The sequence below is a fragment of the Hyperoodon ampullatus genome (assembly GCF_949752795.1).
Source record: "Hyperoodon ampullatus genome assembly, chromosome: 7".
In the NCBI taxonomy this organism is placed as follows: domain Eukaryota; kingdom Metazoa; phylum Chordata; class Mammalia; order Artiodactyla; family Ziphiidae; genus Hyperoodon; species Hyperoodon ampullatus.
The window spans coordinates 76,439,471-76,464,662 of NC_136920.1; the positions used below are offsets into that span (position 1 = coordinate 76,439,471).

General features: G+C 37.0%; 2 pseudogenes across 2 annotated transcripts in view; both read left to right on the forward strand.

Moving 5' to 3' along the window:
* The window catches only part of LOC307055611 (centrosomal protein of 78 kDa-like), a 207,642-nt pseudogene that overhangs the window by 5,145 nt on the left and 177,305 nt on the right, over positions 1–25,192 (forward strand). The window lies entirely within an intron of this gene.
* LOC307056576 (3-hydroxyisobutyrate dehydrogenase, mitochondrial-like) lies at positions 20,829–24,747 on the forward strand (annotated as a pseudogene). The gene is made up of 2 exons: positions 20,829–20,840; positions 23,726–24,747. The product of its transcript is annotated as a 3-hydroxyisobutyrate dehydrogenase, mitochondrial-like (transcript).

A 25,192-nucleotide genomic window follows, 5' to 3' on the forward strand; every position in this document is an offset into this window, starting at 1 on the left:
CTCAAACCTTGGTCCATTCTCATTTGTACCATGGAAGTTTGTCATGCCGGATACTGTCAGAACTAATTTTACTTAAGTTTGTGTTAAGGTGCAAATCACACGTTTTGTATATTATCTGTTTTTTGTGTTTGTTTATATTTTTATGGTTTCTCTTCAAGAAATATTATGAGTAGGGAAATAACAAGATGTAAAGAGCAAAAAAGTCATCATTCTCTTTTAAGTTGTTAGAACGTCTGCCTGCAATCATAATGCACTGTGGTATGTGTTAAAATAGGAAATATATGTCATGTCCCGTAGGAGCAGGAAAGTCAGTGGTGTTAGTGAGGGTGTGTCATGGAAGTAATCACTAAGCAGGTGACTGCTGGTTGGGGTCCTGAAACATTAGTGTGTGTTCCCTGTGTCCAGTAGTGGTCTGGAGAGGTCAGGAAGCCTGCCTTTGAATTTGAGGGAACAGAGGGTTTGAGGTCCTCTCTGTTCTATTGCTCTAGTATAGTATACTGCATAGCAGCTCATAAAATACTGTGTTTATAGTTGATATTTAAATCGCTGATTGATCATCAAGATTGGGATGTATCATTGGAAATGAAAATAGGAAGAGTCTTATGCTTTTTAGGTTTTTCCTTTTTTTCCGATGTCTCAGAAGGCTCTTTGACGGGGGACTTTTTATTCTCCCATACAATTCCATGAATACTTATACCCTGGCACTTATTTTAATGGCATTTTCAATTTATAAATGTCTCTGAAACACATACTGTAAACTATTTGAGGGTAATGACCATGGCCATTGATGACACATCTTAAATGTGCATCGTGTTAATGTTTGAGTGTCAGGTGGTCTACCATCAGTGCTTCCTTCTTTCACCCAGTTTTCTTCCTCATTTCCTTCTCCAAATTTGTCTCATTTTTCTACTCTCCCTTTTGCTTCTCTATTCTTGCTTTCTCTTTCCCATTGCATGTGTCCTTCTTCTTCTTCTTCTTCTCCTTCTGACTTCATTATTATGGCCAACCAAAACCTTTTCCAGGATTGTCTCTATCTTCCTTTCCTCTTCATTGCCATCCACAAACTCTTAGAGAATATTCTTGCTTGACTCCCTTACTTCCTAGCATACCCATGTACTTCCTGATCACTTTAGAACATTGAAAATGGTTGGAATTTTTAAAAATAGGTAATTATAATCAGTCTTCTTTCACCTCTGGCATAAGACTCTTCTTCCTCAATCTGACCATTCTTAAATCTAGAAGTACTCCAGCTCATTGGTCTCCCTTACCCCCATGTTTAGGCCAAAGAACTTGTGAAACCTTAGCCCTGTTTAATACTTGAATTTATCAAAACATAAGAGGGCTAATTCTGCCTAAGGGCACCAAAGAAGAATAAAGATGCCACAAATAAATGTTTAGTCCAGATTTATAATGGACTCTTAAGTGCCTAGTTGAGTGCTAACCGTTAACTCACTTGAACAACAGGGAGGTCATGACACAAACTAACATGTTAATTGTAAAGACACTTCACTTCACCATTCCTCAATGTAGCTGATAAACTGCATCCAGTTAGCTTAAATAACATGAATGATGAATTTCCCTGTGTATATAAATTGGGAGTTTCTAAAGTTTTCTTTTTCCCTTTGTACAACTACTGACTGCCACCTCGCTTGGTCAGTGCAATAGGAAATGATGACTAAGAAACACATTGTCTCAATATCAGTGGACATAATGTCCTAGTAGTCTATAAAAATCTCAAAATTCTTAATCTAAAAGGTAGGTCTGCCAATCTTATATCCTTTTCCTTTGTTAATGTAAGTATCCAATCTATGAAGGTCTCAGTTTCCTTACTTAGAATATGAGGTGGATAGATTTGCTAATATCTAGGGACCTTTCCAATTTTAATATTCCCTAGTTATAAGGGCTGAGCCAAATACAATGGCTCCCTTAATCATTAACCTCGCTCATGATGAAAGTTATCAGCAGGTTCTACTTGTAAGAGATCAAACATTCATATCCATGTATATTGTAGCACATTGACTTTTACAGAGCTCAAAGTAACACAACATAGTTACATTCACAGACTTAAGGTCACTGTGGTATACTTTACAATTTTTCTTTTCCCTAGGAAGGAAATGTAGATCCCTAGGAAGGGATTTCTTTCTCTGCCTTTCAGTAATGTAAGCCTTTTATTATCTCTTGGATCCTAAAAATGGGTAGGGTTTTGGCAGGTGGAGCTTAGGACAGACATTCCAGGTGACAGGGACAACAGGAGAAAGGGCAGAAGGAAGAATGGATTTTCAGAAAGACTTGATATCTTACATGATGAGAGCAGCGTTTCACCATCTCTGTCCTGCAGAACACTGGTTTTAGATGATGTTAATGTAGTTACAAGACAGAAGCATTTGGGAAGAGCTGTACTCTACATCCCGACATGAAATTCAAGTTTCACTTTGTTTCATTATATACTCTGAAAAGTTTTGGAGGAAGGAATTGATTTATTTTTGTTTAATTCAGTCTTACTCACAGTTACTTGACAAACCTATATTCAGCTGATGGGACTGTATTTTGTGAAAGGCCAATCGGAGAAATGGTGAGATGGAGCTTAGGATATTTCTCTGTTGGGACAGGCATGTGATTATTTTTCTTAAAATTCTTTACTGTTTGTCCTAACAACTGTTACTTTGCAGGCGTCAGTTTTTTTGGTTTTTTTTTTACACCTTTATTGGAGTATAATTGCTTTACAGTTTTGTGTTAGTTTCTGCTGTGTAACAAAGTGAATCAGCTATATGCATACATATATCCCAGGATTCAGTTTTAAGCCCTCTGTTTTTTTCTGAGTTATTGGGACTCTTAGAAAGCTCAACAATCCTGGAGTCTTCATCTCTGATGTAGTTTCCAGAAGCTCCTGGCACTTACCACTATTTCCTCTTGATTCTTTTCCTCCGACTTCAGACTTCTTACAATTATGAGCTGATGGTTTTCTCAGCCTCTAGTGTCAAAACCAGCTACCTCACTCATCTTCATTGTCTCAGTTACAAGGTGCAATATTTCCCATGTTTATATGTGTCAAAATATAAGTCAGGGATTGATACATAGCATATGCGTAATAAAAATTGTATTTCTTTTTTTTCTTTGTTCAAAGGTATCCAAACAGTGGCTAAGTTCTTAAATTGAAAGTAGAGTGATCTAACTTATTCAGCTCATCCAACCATCAATATTGAATATTTGTCTTTTTTCTTACACATATTTCTTGTATTCCAATTGTGACATTCTAGAGCACAGTGAGTACATTTATAACTTATTACTGCATTACTACCTTGGCTATTCCTTGACCAAAATTTACTTCATACAACTGACAGCCTAATTAACCTCCTAGAGTTTTTTTTTAATGTATGCATATATTAAAAAAACTCTAGTAGGTTAACTGCATTGCTAATAACTGAATTTTTACATCTCTATGCACCCATGTATCCAACACCAGATCAAGATATTATAAAATATTTCTAACACCCTACACGGTTCTCTGTTACTTCTTTCTGTTCCATACTCTCCCAGGGCAACACCTAAGCTGACCTCTATCACCATATATGACATACGTGGAAACACACAGTGTGTATTCTTTGGTATCTGGCCTCTGGTTACATATCATTATATCAGTAGTTTATTCTTTTATTGTGTTTTCCTGATTTTTTTAAACCTAGACATTCATACAGTGTCAAAGTACCACTGAGTTCTTCATATTATTATGCTGACCTCCATCTTCAGGGGCTTTCTACAGTCTTCCATGTGTCTTTGCACCTACTTTCTCTTCCGTCTAATTATGTTTCATTTAACCAACCTCAGCCAGCCTTCCCCCATATCCCCCAACACGTAGCACTCCTGTGTTCAGCCAGTTTTGTCCCCTATTCCATAAGCCCTTTGTGCCATTCCTGACACTGTGCCTGTTCCCTGCCCGGAAGGCCTGTTCCCTACCCTCTATATACTTGTTCAAGACTCAGTTTAAATGCTACCTGTTCTGAGAAGTCTTCTCAGAAGAAGCCAGTACTTTTTGGAATCCTTCTTTAATGAAATCCCATAGCAAGTGTAATCTGTCCTCCCTGATCTGGTAATTAATTATCCATTGTTCCTATCATATAGTGTTTGTTTTCCTTGTGTGCTGTTATTATTTATTGAAGCAGATTACAGAGACTTGAACCAGGAACTGGGTCATTTTCCTCTTCATTTTAGTGCAAGTTTCCGTGATATGAAGTTAAACTCTTTTTCCCTCACTTCCCATTCACCCTCAGCAGTTGTTAAACATGAAGTACAAGTGAAACTTATTGGTTAACAGGTTTTTGTGGTCCTTGGTTCTGGTCCCTAGGTCTAAGCTGCACTTCTGTAGTGCTAATTTGACTGATTTCTTATTGTCACATAACTCAGGCATTAACTAAATCCTTACAAATTTAGATACATATAAGATAGTATTAAAAAAAACCCAGTGGATATCAAAAGTTTTGGCCTGGAGGAGAGTGTTGTATGAGTCCTAGTTTGGTGGGGCTCACACTTAATGATCGAGCCTTCCAATATTCCACTGTAAGTAAGAAAGAGGTATGCAAATATATGGTTAATATTTAACAGTGTTGATAAAAAAGAGAAGAGAGAAAGGGACGACAGATACTTTGAGGGCCTTTTGGAATTCATGAACAATTATGATTGGATGGGGAAAAAGAAGAACCGAGGGCTAACCTCCCACAAGTGAAGTCAGGAAAGAGAGAAGGGCTCATCTGGTATGCAGGTAGAGAGGTTTGACCTACAGAATCTTAGAAAACCTCAACAATCAGAGCAGCGTTTGCAAGAGGCAAACTAAAGGGCTAACAAAAGTCTGCAAAAGTCTTACACAAAGAACTCTGGCATGGTGTTCATCATCTAGCTAATCCTAACATGCAGACATTTATGAGAGTAAAGTCAGGTCTTTACCAGAGTGGGTTTCTTATTTGGGCAAGTGGGTCAAATGAAGAAAGGCAGGTGTAGGCTGCCAGAGTAATAAATAAGGAGAGGAAAAACAAAAAGAACGAGACATATCATTCATCAGTGATTTCCCCCCAGTATTCTTAGCCTCCACCTTATCTCCATCTTACTGCTAACACAGGAACTAGACCGAACAGTGAGGTAAAAGGTCTCTACAGAAACTGAGGTAATATAGAAAATAAAAAAATAAAACATAAAATTGTAAATTTTCTTCCTAGGGGTAATTGAGATGATAGTTCAATAATAACATAAGATCAGGTGAAGTCTAAAGAAATTTTAGAAAAGCTGGATAAAGTAAGAAAACATCTGTTCGCTGCCATCTGAATGTTAGAGAGACACCAAGACGTGGGCCAAGTTGTGGAGAGAAGGGAAACACATACACAAGCTTGACATTTGGTGCAGCTTTTCTCCTTTGGGCATTTGCTGATTCAAATCTTACAGCCTACGAACTGAAAAGCCAAGGAGTTCAAAAGACTAACCACAGAAGCCAATGGGCAACAGCTCAAGCTAAAGGCAACAACTAATGGAATGACAAGTTAAGTGTATCTTTAGTCTCACAGGGCTGCGGGAACCATTACATTTAAAGCCTAACAAATACAAGGGTAGTTGGGAATAGGGAGAATCCAAACTTTCACATGGTAATCCCAAAGGGCAACACCCGTAGAGGAAGGACAAGACAGGAATAGACCAACCTTCACACAGACTGAAAAACGGCTTTGAATGAGCTCAAACTGAGAATGGACTAAGGTTACCAGTCCCTATAGTAACTGTCTGCCATGGGCCACAGTAAATCTTTTCAAGAGAAAGATAACAACATCCAGAATGTGGAGGTATCTTTATAGTTTCCTAAAATAAGTTAAGCCCAATTTTAGTATAAAAAATAATTGGACATAACCAGGAAAAAGACTAAATGATCAAAAGTTCAAAAAAAGAAAGAAAGAAAAAAGACAACATAAATAGACATAGGAGGACAAGAGTTAGCAGGCCTTGGTTAAAAAAAAAAAAAAAAACTACTATGGTTAAACAAAGAAAATAGACACATGGCAAATAAGCCTATGAAAAGATGCTACACATTCCATGTCATCAGTGAATTTTGAATTAGAACGATAATGAGATACCACTACACACCTATTTAAATGGCTAAAATCCCCAAACTGAAATACCGAAGTTGGTGATGATGCAGAACAATTGGAATTCTCATTTGTGGCTAGCGGGATACTTGGCAGTTTCTTACAAAATAAACGTACTTTTACCATACAGTGATCTAGTAATCCTGCTCTTTGGTATTTACCCATAGGAACGGAAAAGTTCTGAAAAGTTATGAAAGTAAGAGCCTTTACAGTGAGAAAATTCTATGATTCTATGGTTTTTCAACTCATTAATTTGTGTAGTTCATCCATTTTACTCATTGTATACACTTAAGTATATTGTTCCTTGAAATGGCCATTCAAAGTTGTTTCCTGTGCCACACACTATGAATGTTAGGGTTGGTCCTGTGTAAATCTTACCCGCATTGATTTAGTATTATCCCTAAACAAGCAACTTTCTTCCATAAGGAAACAAAAAAGAGGTTCAGAAATGTCCAAACTAAGTTTTTATAAAACTGTGTTATCAAACCTTATTTATCAAAAAACTTCAAACATAGCAGTATGAGTTCCCATATACCCTTTACTCAGCTTCCCCAAATGTTAACATTTTATATTACTAGAGTATAATTATTGAAAGCAGAAAGTTTACATTGTCACAATGCTACTAATGATTTATAGACTCGTATTCAAATATTGCCTATTGTCTTGTGGTCCAGATTCAAATCTAGGATCCCTTATTGCATTTGCTTGTCATATCTCCCCATTCTTCTCTAATCTAGGATAATTCCTCAGTCTTTTTTTGTCTGTTATGACCTTGAACTAATGGAAAATCTTAGCCAGTCATTTTGTAGAATTTTTCTCAAATAGGGTTTGTTTGATATTTTCTCATGGTTAGACTGAGGATATGTATTTCTTGACAAGAACACTTCAGGAGAGATATTATGCCATTTTCAGTACATATTAGAGGTACAAACAAATCTGTATGTCTCACTACTGGGGATGCTAACTTTGATGACTTAGTTATAATGATAGCTGCAAAATCACTATTTTTCCCTTTGTAATTATTTGAGATTGTTCAAATATTCTGCTTCTTGTTTAATTTTCCCATACTAATTTTAGCATCCCTCAATAATTTTTGACTCCACCAATTACTGTGGTGTTTGATGATTGTTCATTTTCTATTCCCATCATTCCCTCTACATTTATTAACTATAATTTGAGTATAAGAAAGAGCTGTTCTTCTCCTTCATTTATGTATTTATCTGGTTATTTGTTCATATATATACATACATCAGTGTGAACTTGTGGATAATTATTTTATTCTACGGGTTAAAATTTATTACTATCATTAATTGTTTTGTTTCTCAAAGTGTTCCATATTTGGTCACTGGTACTCCTTCCAGCTGTCTCCTATATTTTTCCTATATGGCCATACAATTTTTGGAGTAATATCTTACTTTCTGACACCACAAAATGCTCCAGACCCATCTTTTACTTTCCTCTGTCCCAGCCTTGAATCAGTCATTTCTCCATGGAGTTCTTGTTCCTTGCATTAATAATGGTATTCAGAAACCAGAATCTTGGTATGAGGTGGATTTATCACTATCCAAGCTACCTCATCGTGTTTTCAGCAGAGAGAGCTAAAAATATATATACGAATACATAAAAATATACAAGTATCTCTATTTTCATATTATCTATCTGGGTGTGTGTGTATATACACACACGTGTGCACACACACACATTATCATCTGTCTATCTACATATATATATATAACTTCAAATTGATATATGAATTCAAATTGATACCTTGATTCCAATCCAACAGCACAGGGTTTATTCTAGCCTCCCTTACCCTTTCCTTATTTGCCACTCTTTAACAATTAGAAACCTAATTCTCATTATTCGCAGCCTATTCATTTGCTCAATTCTGGAATACACATAAAATATTTAAAAATCATTAACCTGTACACGTGTGAAAAATAAATTTACTAACAAGTTCAATATTTGTGTACATTTCTTTTTGTCTTTAGCTTTTCAGTATATATTGTGCATGGTTAATTACAGTATATTAAAATACTGTTTTCCAAAGTTACTTAGGTTAGCTCTTTCCCACCTCCTTCAGTGTGTTTTTTTTTCTTCTGCAGTGTGAGAAAATCTAGTACTTTGTGTTCAACTCAGACTACCAAACCAGAAGTTCTAGCAGAAAAGGTGATAATCTATATGTGCAATAAGATCCCCAGGTGATTCTTTTCATTGGAGAAATATGAGGAACACTGCTTGACGTCTCTACAACTAAGATGTCTAAAATGAAACTTCAATTATTCCTTCTTCCAAACTTTTCCATCCTGCAAATCTTTTCTTCCTCAGTGAATGGTGCCATGATTCACACAAAAAGTAACTCCATGCAAAAACCTGGGAATGATCCTCAGTTCCTTCCTTTTGTTCACTTTCTGCACAGACTGCATCATTAGGTCCTCTGGAATCTCATCTCTCTCTCTCTCTCTCTCTCTCTCATCACATATATAATGTTTCTCTTCATCTTCATTGCCACCATCTTAGCCACTACCATTTCTCCTTTGCTCTACTTGAAAAGCCTAGTATCTACACAACTATCTTTTCATTTAATTGCTTTCTCTTGCATCTAAGATAAAGTCAAAATCCTTAGCCTTATAGATTCTGGCCTTGCCTTTTCTTGTAAGTTGTATTTTCATACTTATAAGTACAGGCACACTCACACACACACACACGTATAGTTGGTATTGTTAGTTTAGGTTTTGTTTGCCCTCCCATCCTAGCATGAGAAAACTAAGAAACAAAGTCAAACCAAAAAAACAAAACTTTAAAAATAAATTTGAATAATATCCTTTCCCTCCAGAACATTTCTCTAAAGCAGTATTACCATTAATGGCAGTACAGACCAGAATTTTTTCCCTTAGACATAAAGGCATGGTGAAGAAGTCTCATTAAAAACTGGAATCTAAGCTTTCAATGTCAAATTCTGTCTCTAATCTTCTGCAGTAAGCCATAATGATTAAAGTATAGGAATCTGAATCAGAGGTCTGGTTTAGTATAATCTTTTTTGTAATAAGCTTTGTACCTTAGACCAGTCATTTATCTCTCCATTCCTTAATTTCTTCATTTATAAACGGAGATGTTAAGAGTATTGATATTCAAGGCTAATGAAAAAAGAATGCATCTAAGTACTGTATCAAACACTTTAAAAAGTGACCAGTTCAGGTTCTCTGCCCATTTTTAAATTGGAATATCTGGGGGTTTTTGATATTAAATTGTATGATTTCTTTAGATAATTTGGATATTAACTCCTTATCAGATACATCATTTGAAAATATCTTTCATTCAGTAAGTTACCTTTTCATTTTGTGATGGTTTTCTCCTCTCTGCAAAAGCTTTTCAGTTTGATATAATGACACTTGTTTAATTTTACTTCTGTTGGCCATGCCTGAGGAGATAGACCCCCAAAAAATATTGCTAAGATCGATGTCAATGTATTTTTCCTAGGGGTTTTATGGTTTCAGGTCTTAAATGTGAGTCTTTAGTCCATTTTAAATTTATTTTTATGTATGGTATAAGGAAATAATTCAGGTTCACTCTTTTACAAGTAGTTGTCCAATTTTCCTAACACCATTTATTGTCTTTATTTCATTGTATGTTCTTGCCTCCTTTGTTGTAGATTAATTGATCACATAACTGTGGGTTCATTTCTGGGCTCCCTATTCTATTCCACTGACCTATGTGTCTGTTGTTATGCTAATACCATAACGTTTTGATTACTATAGCTTTGTAGTATAGTCTGAGATCAGTGCATGTCATACCACCAGCTTTGTTTTCCTTTCTCAATATAGCTTTGGTTATTGGAGGTTTTTTGTTTGTTTGGATGATTCTATACAAATTTTAGGATTATTTGTTTTAATTCTGTGAAAAATACCATTGGTATTTTGATAGGGGTTACATTGCTTTGGGAATACATACAAATGACCAAAAGACACATGAAAAGATGCTCAATATCACTAATCATCTGGGAAATGCAAATCAAAACCACAGTGAGATATCACCTTACACCTGTCAGAATGGCCATCATCCAAAAGGGAACCCTTGTGCACTGTTAGTGGGAATGTAAACTGGTGCAGCCACTATGGAAAACAGTACAGAGGTTCCCCCAAATGTTAAAAATAGAATTACCATATGATCCAACAATTCAACTTCTGAGTATCTATCCAAAGAAAACAAAAACACTAATAAGAAAGGATGTATGCACCCCTCTGTTCATTGGAGCATTACTTATAATAGCCAAGATATGGAAGAAACTAGTGTTCATAAATAGATGAGTGGATAAAGAAGATGTGGTGTATATATACACACATATATAATGAAATATTACTTAGTCCTAAAAAAGAATGAAATATCTTCACTTGCAACAACATGGATTGACCTAGAGTACTAGGTGTGCTAAGTGAAATAAGTCAGACAGAGAAGAACAAATACTGTATGATTTCACTTATATGTGAACTCTAAAAACTAAAACAAAGAAAACAAAAGAGAAACAAACTTGTAGATACAGAGAACAAACTGGTGATTACTAGAGGGGAAGGGGGATGGGGACTGAGAGAAATAGGTGAAGGGGATTAAGTGGTACAAATTTCCAGTTATAAAATAAATGTCTTGGGGATGCAATCTACTGCATAAGGAATATAGTCAATAATACTGTAATAATTTTGTATGGTGATATATGGTTACTAGACTTATCATGGTGACCAATTCAAATGTATTTAGATGTTGGATCACTATGTTGAACACTTGAAACTAACATAATATTGTATGTCAACTCTACTTCAATAAAAAAGTGACCAGTTAACATTAATTGGTATTATAATTACATTTTCTCTTCATAAAGGCAAATTTTATTGATTTTTTCATTATAAAGTATAAAAGTACCTTTTACTTTCAAGATGAGTTCTAAGATTACTTGCTAATGTTAATATGGTAATTTAAAATACATCTAGATATAATTTAATTTTAATTGCCTAACACAACTCTGTCTGATATTCACCATTATGAGTTCAAACCTTTTAGTAAAGATGTCAAATGAGTCACCAAAACATTTTTGTTTATTGCCTTTCATTGAACCCTAAATGTTAACAAGACTTTTTGTTGGAATGAGGGATCAACATTTTATACTCTTTAAGAACTAATGCCATAGCTGTTTTATTTTTATCAATAAAGCTCTTTCCGTTTACTTTGTAGTGTACAATTTTTGAATGGCCTGGAAAGAGAAAAATTATTCTTTGGGCTGACAAAAATGATAAAGAGGCTCATTGATTATAAACACACAGATATCAGAATAAAGGAAAGATTATGAGAAAAAAAAAAAAAAAAAAGGGGGTAAGATACTAGAGCTTTCTGCAGGGAAACTGAAGCACACCTTTCTTTCTGAGATTTGAAAGGAAGAGATGCCCTACATTTAAATATCTAGAGTATATCTTCCATTTAAAAATGAACCTAGCTAATCATCCAGTGAGGAAGAAAAGAGTAAAATAGCCTTTGATCAAGTCCTTTCTGTGGTGTTAAATGCAACTAATTATAATGAATATCACATATTTAATGAGTTCAAGAATTCCCCTTGGAAGAATTGGTCTGTCCTTTACAAAAAAGAGAGTTCAAGTGAGTTATTTGCATTTGGTAGGGAAGCTCTACTGTCTAAATCATACTCATTTAAAGGTGAAGTTCAGGGCTTCCCTGGTGGCGCAGTGGTTGAGAGTCCGCCTGCCGATGCAGAGGACACGGGTTCGTGCCCCGGTTTGGGAAGATCCCACATGCCGTGGAGCGGCTAGACCCGTGAGCCATGGCCGCTGAGCCTGCGTGTCCGGAGCCTGTGCTCTGCAACGGGAGAGGCCCGCGTACCGAAAAAAATAAAAGGTCCAGTTCAAAGTCTGCCCTAATTTGTTATTATATATGTAATTTTTGAATGTAATATACAGTTATATATGTATATGACATCAACAAGAAAGTGACCCACTTAGAGTCAAGAAAATATATAGGTGAAGTGTAAAAGGGTTGGAATAGATATACCATAACAGTAACAACAAAACAAAACAAGACAACAACAAAAAAACTGGAGTGGCTAAGAAAATATCAGAAAAAAATATATTTTAAGATGAAAATTTTTACTAGAGACAAAGATATTTTAAAATGATAAAAGGATTATACCATCTAGAATGTATAATAATTATAAACTTATATGCACCTAACAACAGAACTTCAAAATACAATGAAGCAAAATCGACACAACGGAAAAGAGAAACAGACAGTTCTACAATAATAGTTGGATACTTTAATACCTTTCTTTCAATAGCAGAACAGACCGAAGATCAACAAGAAAATAAAAAAACTTGCACAACATTATCAATCAACTAGACCTAACAGCCATCTATAAAACATTCCACCCAACAGCATCAGAATATACATTCTTTTCAAATGCACATGGATATACTATATGCTAGGCCATAAAACAAATTTCAGTACATTTTAAAGGATATAAACAATACAAAGAGTGCTCTCAGATGACAACAGAATGCAATAAGAAACCGTTAACAGAAAGAAATTTGTTGAAAATCACAAATGGAAATTATACAATATATTCCTAAATAATTCATGGGTCAAGTAAGAACTCATAAGGGGAATTAGAAATAATTTGAGATGAATTAAAATGAAAATATAACATATTAATACTTGATTGGTCGCACATAGTCTTTTGAAAAGCAGAGGGGTTAGACAAAGAGATCTAAATTAATTAAAAAATCATTTATTATTCTGGGAATAAAAAGAACTGGGCTTAGTCTCAGTTTTGCCTTTCTTTATCTTTGTGTCTGTTGATCATCTTGGAATAGTCATTACATAGTCAGAATACAGTTGCCATCTCAGGAATCAAATACTGTTATCTCTAGGGCTACCATAACAAGATACCACAAACTTGTTAGCTTAAAAGAACAGAAATTTATTTTATCACAGCTCTAGAGGCCAGAAGATCAAACTCAGAGTGTTGAGAGGGCCATGTTCTTTCTGACACCTCAAGGGGAGGATCCTTCTTTGTCTTAACCAGATTCTGGTGGTGGCCATCAATCACTGGTGTTGGCATTTTTTGATTTGCAGCTGCATCACTCTGGTCTCTTCCACTGTTGTCACATGGAATTGTCTCTGTGTGTTTCTGTCTCTGGAAACAATTTAAATAGAAATTTCTATTTTAAAAAATCAAACTGTTGATGACTATGCTCTATTTAGATAGTTCCTCTAACCCACCCACCTCCATTTCCCCATATGTATTTGAGAAGGAAAGAGGAACTCCTGTGAGCTATCATTTTGGAAAAAATCAATGATACAGTGTTTTACTAGAGATGCCTCTTATCTAAAATATTTGAATTAAATATAAAATCTGGGGAAATTATCACCCAGTTTCCCTCTTCTAGAGGCATGATCTAAATGATAGGCAGCAGAATATTTTACAGCCATGAGGTTTGCTGACATTATTGATTTGATCCAGAATCTGTATTTTCTCTCTAAAGAAAACAGTATTCTCTCTTTCCTTTCTTTAATTTATAATGTTGATGTCTTAAGATTATTGTCAGAGAGGATGCTTGTAGTTCAAATGATTTGGCTGTATTTCACCAGTATTATTACAAGATAGTCAAACAATGGCTGGGCTCCAGTATAGACCTCGGTCCCTTTGTTCAACTGGGATACGGATGTGAAAGCCACTGTTTCCTTATATTCCAAAGACCAAATAAATAAAACAAATAAATAAACACAAAGAAACAAGTAAATGAAACTATCTTAAAACCAACTCTCTTTTCTTCCTCATCCATGTTAATTCTCTTCTACCTAAAATTACTTCCTGGAAGTGATTTTTATGTTTCTTAGAGCCTCTTTATGTATATATCCACACTAATGCATATAAAACTGTTCCTTGTAGATCTTTTACTTTTTCCATTTGAAGAATTATTTTCACATGTCATATAGAGTTTTTCCATTGTCCTAGATATGCATTTTTCCTGTGTATTTGAGCATCATAGGAAGATAAATTCTACTCTTGAAAATGTTAACTGGTGACTGAGACACAGAAAGCTATTCTTCTTACCATTTTTCAGTAGTGAGTAGTAGATTCTGTAGGGGTGGAATTTTAAGATGTAAGTATACTGTTTTTCTACACTCCAATTACGTTCTCCTTATCATAGAAATTGACCAGTGACGTGTGCTGCTGACTTTTCAGAATCCATGTACATACAATCCATTAAGTTATTAGATATAACGTTGGTCAGAAAAGCATACTGTGAAATGTTGCTTTTATTTAAACTCCCACTATTTTCACTCCATGGTTTCAAGATTTGACTTCTTTATTGCCCTCTGGTGGTGGGCTCTGTGAACTGCATATTTACGGGTCTGGAGCACATATCTTCCCGGAGGTATTCAACTCCTCAGGTACAAGCTAAAGAGTAGATGATAAGAAGCATTCATATTTATTAAAACTAATTAAGAATATCAGTAGCCTGACTGTTGTTTCTAAAAATATAAAATATTTATCCTTCTGTTGTCAAACAACCATATTTCATGAAAAGAAGTATAAATCCTTTTTTGCTTGCAATAAAAGAACAATGATTGAAGGTATTCTTCATTTGGACCAAATACCTTCTCTGAAAATATAAGTTAAAATAGGAGTTGAACTTTGCAAAATATTCTTTAGTAAATAAAACTCCACATATAATTTGAAATTATCATTGAATTTTACCTTAAATTTAAATATCTATATTGACTTAAATGGTGTACTCTGTAATTTCGGATGATTCCCTCCTTTATATCTTCTTCCTCTCTTCAACAAATAAAATACATATGAATGCCTAACATGAGGTAGGGTATTCTCTGTGAAATAATGATGTTGGTATACTTGATTTTGACTTAGCAGAGGGATTGAGCCTCTGTGTTGGTGAATTCTCCCCAGATGGTGCATGGGGAGAGGGTCAGGCATGTCTCTGTGCTCCTGAAGTTATCTCTGTGAAACTGTCAACCTCCAATATCAGAAATAACTTCCTTCGTCAGAAGGGATTTTCAGACATTAAAAGTTTTCTATTAAAGTGCAAGTATTTTTAAAATCTATAAAATATAGGGCATTATAAATTTTCTTTAGTTACTACAAGCTGAATTTTAACTGAGAAGACTGGGGACTCCATGTATGTGTACATGCATGCATGTGTGCATGTTTGTGTGCTACACACGTGTCTGTGTGTGTGTGTGTGTGTGTGTGTGTGTGTAGGTCTACTGAGGATACAGAACATATTCTGGACATGAACGAGCAGTGGTGTATCAGAAGGGAAAAGAATATAAAGGACCAGCTTCACCTGCTTAATTTCTCCCCTGACCTGGTGTCGTCTTATTTTCCACCATCCTTTGCTGATCTGTATACTAAATACCCAGGGTTCCTGGGTACCCCCAGGTACCTCTGTAAGTTTTACAAGCCTATCAATATCCCACGTACAGTGGATGGAACCTGGACTTTTTGCCCATATAGTTTTCCTTTCCCTCAGAGTTTTTGTCTGAGTTATGTCATGGGGTAGGTACTGTTGTGAAAATTTGTGCTCACTTGTTAAATAGAAACTACTTATTTAACTGTTTAAACAAATAAACAGTATCTTGAGTCAGTTGCACGGCACCTCCAGTCTCCGCAAAGCAGAGTTACTTTGGGACAGGAAGTTCTTTTAGTTTCCCCTTAAATCAAAATACAAAGTTATTGAGCAATTCTAGGACCAACCCTATAGTTGCAAACTTGGGAAGAGATCACAGGATTCTGTAATCGTCTGCTTATCCCCTTACTGGGACAGGAAATAGCTCAATAGTTCTTATACTGAAGTTAAAAGGAAGAATAATACCGGAGCAAAGTCTGCATTTAAAGTCTGTGTCTTATTTTTATTTTCTCTTGGCACATAGTAGGTAACCGTTAAATGTTCTCTTGATAAATATTAAAAACACACAAGATACTTCATATACTAGGGGTCATAAAATTTCAACTTTTCTTTTGGTGTAGGGGTTGATGATGAAAAGTTTGGAAACTTCTGGTCCATGTTAATGTTCCTGCTTTGAGAACTGCAGGGCGCAGCTTTTAGATGGAAAAAGTTGCCAAGAGGACCAGAAGTAGAATAAAGACATTTCTGTAATTCTTCCTTATAATTTCATTTATTGGTTTTCAGCATCTAACTTTGAAAAGTTGCCTGAGGCTGCCTAGGGTCTGCAATAAGGATCACAGCTGTGCTGTCCTACCCCCTCCCCACACGTGGGAGCAGAGCCTCCCCAGCAGTGCTAATAGAGCCCCATGGCTTTCCGCCCACCTCGGTACTGCTCAAGGCGGTGGCTTTTTTCTACCAGCCTTACCCTTCTCCATGTGAATCTTTTTCTTCTTTCCAGTTTTATTGAGATGTAATTGACATATAACACTGTATAAGTTTAAGGTGTACAGCATCATAATTTGATACATGTATATATTGCAAAATGATTACCACAATAAGGTTAGTTAACACATCCATGACCTTACACAATTAATTACCTTTGTGTGTGTGTGTGTGTGATGAGAACATGTAAGATCTACTATCTCAGAAACTTTTGAGTATGCAATAGTGTTGTTAACTATAGTCACCATGCTGTACATCAGACTCCCAGGATTTATTCATCTTATAACTGGAAGGTTATACCCTTTGACCAACAACTCCCCATTTCCTCCACTCCCCAGCCCTCCCTTGACGGCCAGCATTCTACTCGGTTTCTGTGAGAGCAGCGTTTTTAGATTACACGTAAAAGTGAGATTATGCAGTGTTTGTCTTTCTCTCTCTGACGTATTTCACTTAGCATAATGCCCTCAAGGTTCATCCAAGTTGTTGCAAATGGCAAGATTCCCTTATTTTTTAAGGCTGAATAACATTCCATTCTACATATGTGCCATATTTTCTTTATTCATTTGTCTGTCAATGGACACTATAGAAACAGAAACTCACTCAGTTCCTACAAGTGTCCAAGGTAACAATAGACAAAATATAGATGTTGGTGGGTGTAGATCCAGGCAGTAGGTTAGACTACATCCCACAGGCAGGAAGGCCACTATTTTAGGAGGAGCTGCTTTGAATATGAATCAAATAATAATTGATTTATATATCACCAGTTCAGAACTAACTCATCTGTTTTAGACACCTCACCATAGATATGAAATGAGAATGAGTGGAAAAGGAGGCTTCTGAAGGCAAACAGTCATAAAACCCATTATTATTCTGTAAAAAGGAGAGTATACAGTCTTAGCTTCAGAACCTCAAATCAAACAAAGACATGTAGCAGCCTCAGTAGGATATAATCGCAACAGAAAAAATACAAGCAGAAGGCAGAGGAAAAAGAAGTGCCATTTGGTATGGGAATAAATAGCTCTGTATGTCTCAAAAGCCTCCTATAAACATGTCTGGGCGTCAATATAGTGTAATAATTAATATCCATAAACCCTGAGTCTTAAGAAAAAAGAACTGTATCTTTTGCTTTCTTTTAGAAAGGGACAGAAAGGTAACTATATTTGCTTTAATAAATACAGAGACTTAGTGCACTTAAATATTTGATCAAATAATTAAAAAAATGTTCTTACAGCATACATCATTTTCTGATGAAACAGGGGTAAAATAAGGTTTTAGGGTGTGAGGCAGGCATGAGGTATTATACACATTTTCTTTTCTGTCCTTTTGTAGCTGAATATCCTTTTCCAGGCCTAAAGAAGTAGTAAAATTATGCACCTAAGATTGAATAAAAGGTTTCATAGACATATTTTACATATATGCCATTAGATTTCCACAGAGTTATTTCAGGCTGCTGACAGGCTGCTTGCTTGAGCTGAGACCCCTCTAAACAAAGCCCAGGAAGAAACTAACAACTGTGAAAGCCAACTTATTTATTCTGTGAGTAACTTGGCTGCAGAGCAGACTAATTACCCCTTTAACCACACTGTTTGAACTCATTGTACTTATCTGGGAATCACTATTCTGAAAGTAGAGAAGGGGACTAGGGAAGTTAAAAGAGACAAAAGATGTAAATATGGTCTCTTGGCAGAATCTCAAAGGTCAGGCAACAGGCTTATTTCTAATGGTTTTAGAAAGAGAAGATGAGCTGTGGTTTAAAGGTCCACTTTGGAATTCAAATTCTACCTCAGGTGCAGCCTGAATGCTAGTCTCCACCTTGAGTGAATCACTGAAGGATCATTTCTCAGCACATAGTCAGTGTTTGTTAAATTTTCATATTATTTTATCCCAGTGAATAATACTGATGAGGGATTTTGAAACTATTAAATTCCGCCAAAGGACTTGATTTTGTAATGATACCAAACCTTGGAAAATAAAGGAAGTAGAGATTGGTGAATCCTTGACAAATTATTAGAGTTATAACTGATTGTTTCATAAGGAAAGATAGGGAATGGATCATTTAGGAACCTGAATGAATACTTTGAATCTCATCTATTTCTGTGAAAACTACAGGTTAGTTGAGCTCAAAAATTGTAGGTATAAAAATTGTGTTTTTTGGTAATAAAATTTGTTTTAACCCTTCTCTCAATTATGCATTTAAATGTTGACCAATTCACAAGTAACTGTTTACAGTCAATGGATTGGCCAGTGGCTTTGGGATCATTCATTTTATAGTCTGGGATTTCCAGTGTTATCTTTATTTTCCCATGTATACTCTATTTCATACATTTTATTAGCAGTAGTAGTAGAAATAGTAGTAGTAGTATCATTATTATTTAGTTAGGGTAGAATTGTTTCTATAACTTCTTACGGTCAGACATATACTAAGCAACACACATTTTGAAAGCACTAGTGTTGGAGTAAATTCGATGTTGATGAGACTAGTCACTGCCCTTAAAGGAGCTTGTCTTCTAGTTGGAAAGATGTGACATAGACAATAATCTGAGGCATTAAGTAAATACATGGGTCTGAGGGCAGAAGATCCTGAAGGAAGCAAGCTGAAAAGAACTCATTTTGAATCCTGGCATTAATATTGGCAGATCTCCTCACACCTTTTTAGGACAGTTATAGACAAAGCAAGTAGGACTGGAGAATACACTACAACGGCCAAAATAAGATTTAATGTCATTTCAGCCTAGGGGATTCTTTCTAGGCTTTGAGCATATGATAATTTAAATGCCACCTAAATAGTAAATTTACTTTAATGCTGACAATGTAGAAAAGATATTTTGCTGCAAAAGTATACACAGTAGTAACAAGTGGATTTTGGAAGAAACTAATATTTTGCCTTATACTGATGCTACACTATTGCCCTAGACCTAGCAGCAGCCTTTACTCTTTGTTGTTTTCTTCTAAGACTAAAGAGCCTCTTTATTGTTTGTGCTGATTTTTTTTCCACCAACAGATCTCAGAGCAATCTGAGTGCACTGGCCAGTTGGGACACAATTATCATTAGAATTCTTGGCTAGAGAAGAAAGCTCCTAATTTAAGAATGGCTTTTTGCCTTCTGAGAGCTCAGAAGAGCAAATTGCAAGCCATCTACATTTATAAAACATGTTTTAGTATGGAAAATTTCAAACATCTACAGAAGTAAAAAGAAAGAAGTAGAAACTTTCATCAATTGTTCTCATCAAATGTCAATTTCAGGCCAATATATTTTCTCTATACCCTCTCTTACTACTACCACCATAATCCCCAGCAATTTTAAAGCAAATCCCAGATTTCTTTTTCTCAGTGAAAACGTCAGTATACATATTTCTAAAATGCAAGAACTGCCCTTTTTAAGCTCAACTATGTCATTATCACACATCCGCAAATAATAATAATTCCTTAATATCAACAAATAGCCAGTCAGTTCATGTTTCCTTGGTTGTCCTATAAATGTATTTTTATTTTAATAACCATTATTTATTTGATTGCTGATCCAAACACAATTTCTTTTAAAGTATAGGTTTAAAAGAACTCAATTTGGGCTTCCCTGGTGGCGCAGTGGTTGGGAGTCCGCCTGCCGATGCAGGGGACATGGGTTTGTGCCCCGGTCTGGGAGGATCCCACATGCCGCGGAGAGGCTGGGCCCGTGAGCCATGGCCGCTGAGACTGCGCATCCGGAGCCTGTGCTCCGCAACGGGAGAGGCCACAGCAGTGAGAGGCCCGCATACAGAAAAAAAAAAAAAAAAAAAAAAAAAAAAGAACTCAATTTGCTCATTTTTCTTGCAAGTATTTGTCATTGAATTCAAAGCATTCATCCAGTAGGGTTCCCAACTGTCTGGATTATGCTGATTGCATCCCCTTTATGCTTCTATATTTATCATGCTCCTTTGGCCCATGTATTTACTGTCAGTTGGTAGATAGATCTAGAGCACTGACATAATTCAGGTGTGATTTTTTGTCAAGTTTACTTCATAGATAATATTGATGAATTCCAAAAGGAACTATAAAGTGTCTGTCTTACTGTGACGTTGCAGCCATTAATGATCAATGTCTAGATCCATTAATTTATTAAGGGTACCAAATGGTGATATTCTACTAATTAGATTATTATTCATTTACTAGCTAGAAGATTATTTCATCAACTACTTGGTTGCCCTGAGTTACAGTTTAATTAGGAAAGGAAGAATAAATGTTTCTTTTATTTTATTTACCAGTTTTACAAAAAAAGAAAAAACAGGAGAGAGAAAGGTTGACTGCAAAGTAGCTTCCGAAGATGACTAATGAGGTATTTTCTTTCTTTGTTGTTGTTTTCAGTGAGGTTGTTATAAATATCGATGCAGAGATTGTCCCCTCTTAGGTTCACGGATCCTGTTCAAGTTGGCTCCTGAGTCCTTTCCACACAACCACAGTAGTCTTTGAAGTCTTCCCAGCTCTCTTGTACGACAAGGTGTAACAGGAACATCTAGTTCGTTTCTTATGCTGGATTTGAAATCAGCTATTTCTCCAAGGAGGCATTATCCACTGTGTTTATTCAAACTTGTGTTCCTTCTAGTTTAACCTTCTCTCGAGACATGATTTTTTTTAAACAAATTACTTACTGAATTTTTTCACCTTTTCAAATCTTGCTATTCTCCAATCACTTCATTTCTGATTTTTTCTAATTTCTTTTATGTTTTTCTTAAAGCCAGTTTCTATTCCTTTTAAAATTTCTTTTACTTTTTCCACAATATCAGGCAATAAATTTCATTTGTTCTGTGGACGTGTCTTTCTGTCACGTTTTCAGGATTTGCTGGAACTTTCTTTTCACCCTTCTTTTTTCTTTCTTTTTCTCACTGATTTTCTACAGGATGTGAGTGGAATACTCTTCTGTCACTCATTTTTAAATGAAATAAGTTTCCACTTTAGGAGGGAATCATAGATCAGAATATAATTTCTAGCTTCAGAACTCCAGGGCTCACTATCTTCTATTATCTTCACAACATAATTTTTAAAAATGACCTTAAAATTTCTAAAATCTTCCTCCTCGGCCCTCCTCTGCCCGTTTACCCAGGGCTCCTCTTTCTTGTCCTCGTTGAGTATGGGGATTTGTTCTGGAATGGTGCTTTGGTTTGATAGGTGTCAAGGTTTCACAGACCCCAGAACACTTGGCATCCTCAGAACATTTCAGAGTTCTTGCACTCAGCTGCAAAGTGGAGCCTGCAACGTTCACTCCCGGTTTCTGTCGCTGTTCTCAGTGAGTTTTTCAATCTCAGTGAGTTCTTGAACCATAGTAACCTTTGGCTCTCCTGAAAGAGAGAGAGAGTCCTTCCCTCGTCTTCCTCCCACACACCTTGGGATACACATATGTAGGTCTTTTTCCTGTTGTTGATTTGTTCCTACCTGGCTGTATGTTGCAGTTAATGTGGACACCTTGTTGTAGATGTTGTCTGTGGGTTTTTGATCTTGCTATTCTAGATGCTTTTCTTTCTTCTTTGTGGGGGTGGGGGCTTGTGTATTTAGGGGAGGGGTGGCATATTCAGGGATAAAAATCTTCTCTGTAGCCACCATCATTTCCCCAGAATCCTCTGCCATTAATATTTAAAAGAAAATCATAGGAATCATTATCCGGATCCTTAGGATAATCATTACATTGTATCTGTCTTTTTTCCAGGCTTCAAGCTGCCTGTGGCTCCCCACGTTAGTATACTGACATGACTGGGCAATGCCTAATTTGACAGGTTCTTTCTGTACTACCTTCCTCTTAATCATGACAGTCTTGTACGCTATACGTAGTCTTCTTTACTGATAGGGAATTTAGAAAATACAGGAAGCCATGGGTTTAATAGCTGAAAGTGGAATTAATGTATTATTTTTCTCAGGTAAAATATCATAAGACTCCTTAGGCCAAAGTTGTAAAATGAAATCGCAAATTTCCTGGAATCATTTTGCAAACGTGAATGCCCACATAAAGTACACTAGGACTTGAATCCAAGGAATAACACATTTGTAGAGCCTCCAGATTTATAAACTTAGTACAATTCTGCATTACTTCTTAAGGCAACTGAAGAAAATAATTTTGTGATCAAATAAATATTGATTTTATTAACATAGTTATTTTAAAAGTTTATAAGGCTTTTAAAAAATGTTAAGGCTCTGTCAGCCTCATCAGTTGTTATTTCTTTTCTAGAATCTTGGATAAAGGAGCAGTGGTTTGAGGGGAAACATGGTATAAAATGGGAAGATAATCTAACGGTGAAGATAGTTATATCTCTTCCTGTGTGATGAACTACTCCTAAGCTTGGTGGTTTAAAACAGCAGGCACTTTATCTCCTCACAATTTGTGAATCAGCAGAATGGGCTGGGATCCCCTGGGTGGATCTATCTTGCTTTCACCTGAGGTGACTACTGAGGCTGCCATCATCTGGTTGCTGGACTGGGGCTGGTTGCTTTCACATGTCTGGCCATTGATGCTGGCTGTGGCCTGGGCCTATTCTCCACTAGGTTAGCCAGGCTTCCTAACATGTCAGGTTTCCATGAGGACAAGCCCTAAAGCACGAGTACTCTCCAAGCTTCAGCTCTTGATATGCCATTGGGCCAAAGCAAGTCATGTGACCAAACCCAGGTCAAGGTGGAACAAAACTACACAGGGTGAGAAAACGGGGGGAGGGGCATTTTCACTGGGGGTCAGTAGTCTAACAAACTGCTGCAATAACTATATAAAGAAAAGCCCCCCGGAGGACAACTGGCAAAAAATAAATGTGTGCGGGGTGGGGTGGGGGTTTGGCATGGGGGGGCAAAGGCAGTAAACAGGGGCTACCAAAATCTGAAGATTCTGGAATTTTTGGAAAATCCACTGGGATTAAAGGAGTTACACAACCATGTTCGGACACCAGAAGAAAGGTCCCAGTTGAGCATCAGGGAAGTCTAGCGCTCTTCCTCCATCGCATCAATTTCCACATTTCTTTGACTCAGCATATTTGTAGAATGAATCATGACTTTCTATAAATTTTTAGTTCAGTTTTTCAAAGAAATAGTGACCTCACTTCTATCTGCTGTGCCACAAAAATGCCGTAGAAAAAAATTCCTTCTGTTAAATCGCTCACTAGGTGAAATTGTATGTGTAACCTAGTACCAAAGAGGTATTAAGAATCGCCACAGCCGAGCCGGCCCTCCGCACCATGCACCCTATAGCAGCCAGTGGGTGAGCCGGGAGTCGAGGAGGTCACCGTGGGAAGGAGGGGCGCGGGCAACGTGTCAGCCTCCTTCCGTCTCCGTGGAGCCACCTCCTGCCTCTGGTACAGGGAGTCGTCCACAGCAGCCATCGGTGGCCAGCCTTGCAGCGCTGTGTTCTAGGTCAGTAGCTTCCAAGACTCCAGTTGTATTCATTGGAGTAGGCAACGTGGGGAATCCAATGGCAAAAGAGCTCTTGAAACATGGCTAGCCACTCACTATTGCTGATGTGTTCCCTGATGCATGCAAAGAGCTGCTAGATGCAAGTGAACCCGGTAGTGTCTTCTGCAGCGGATGTAGCCGAAAAAGGTGACAGAATTATTACAGTGCATCAATGCGCTAGAAGCTTATACTGGAGCAAATGGAATCAAAAAAAAGTGAAGAAAGACTATTAATAGATTCTAGTACTGTTGATCCTGTGGTTTTGAGAGAATTGGCCAAAGAAGTTGAGAAAATGGGAGCAGTTTTCTCGGATGCCCCTGTTTCTGGTGGTGTGGGAACGGCTCGGTCTGGCAACCTCACATTTAGGATGGGAGGGGTTGAGCTGCTGTGGTGCATGGGCTCCCATGTGGTGCATCGTGGAGCTGTTGGGACTGGCCAGGCTTCGAAGATCTGCAAACACTTGCTGTTAGCTATTAGTAGGATTGGAACTGCTGAAGCTATGAATCTGGGACTCAGGTTAGGGCTTGACCCAATACTCTTGGCTAAAATCCTAAATACGAGCTTAGGACGATGTTGGTCAAGTGACACTTACAATCCTGTACCTGGGGTGATGGATGGAGTTCACCTGGCTAATTACTATCAGGGCGGATTTGGAGCAACACTCATGGCTAAGGATCTGGGATTAGCATGAGGCTCTGCTACCAGCACGAAGAGCCCAATCCTTCTGGGCAGTCAAGCCCATCAGATCTGCAGGGATGTTGTGCGTGAAGGGCTACTTCTCATTCGTGGTCCAGTTTTTGCAAGAGGAGGAGACATTCTGAGTTTGCCCTCTGGCTGTGAACACTGAAACATTGAAACCAAACTGTGTCTTGGAGCCCCTTATGGCTCACTCCACAGGAAAATGGGCTTAGTCAAAGGTCAACTGTCTGCTTTTGAGTGTCTAGGTCAGGGGTCCCCAACCCCTTGGCCTCGGACGGGTACCAGTCCACAGCCTCTTAGGAACTGGTCTGCACAGCAGGAGGTGAGTCGCAAGCAAGCCAGCTATAAGCTTCATCTGCCGCTCCCTATGGCTCACATTACCGCCTGAACCCCACACACCCCGCCTCCCCTCCCTGGAAAAATTTGCTTCCAGGAAACCGGTCCCTGGTTCCAAAAAGGTTAGGGACCTCTGGTCTAGGTCACAATAGATCCTGGGATTTTTCACCCATTTTAAACTGCTTATTCTTTTTATCTATTTAACAAACATATCATCTGTAATTTTTTTTT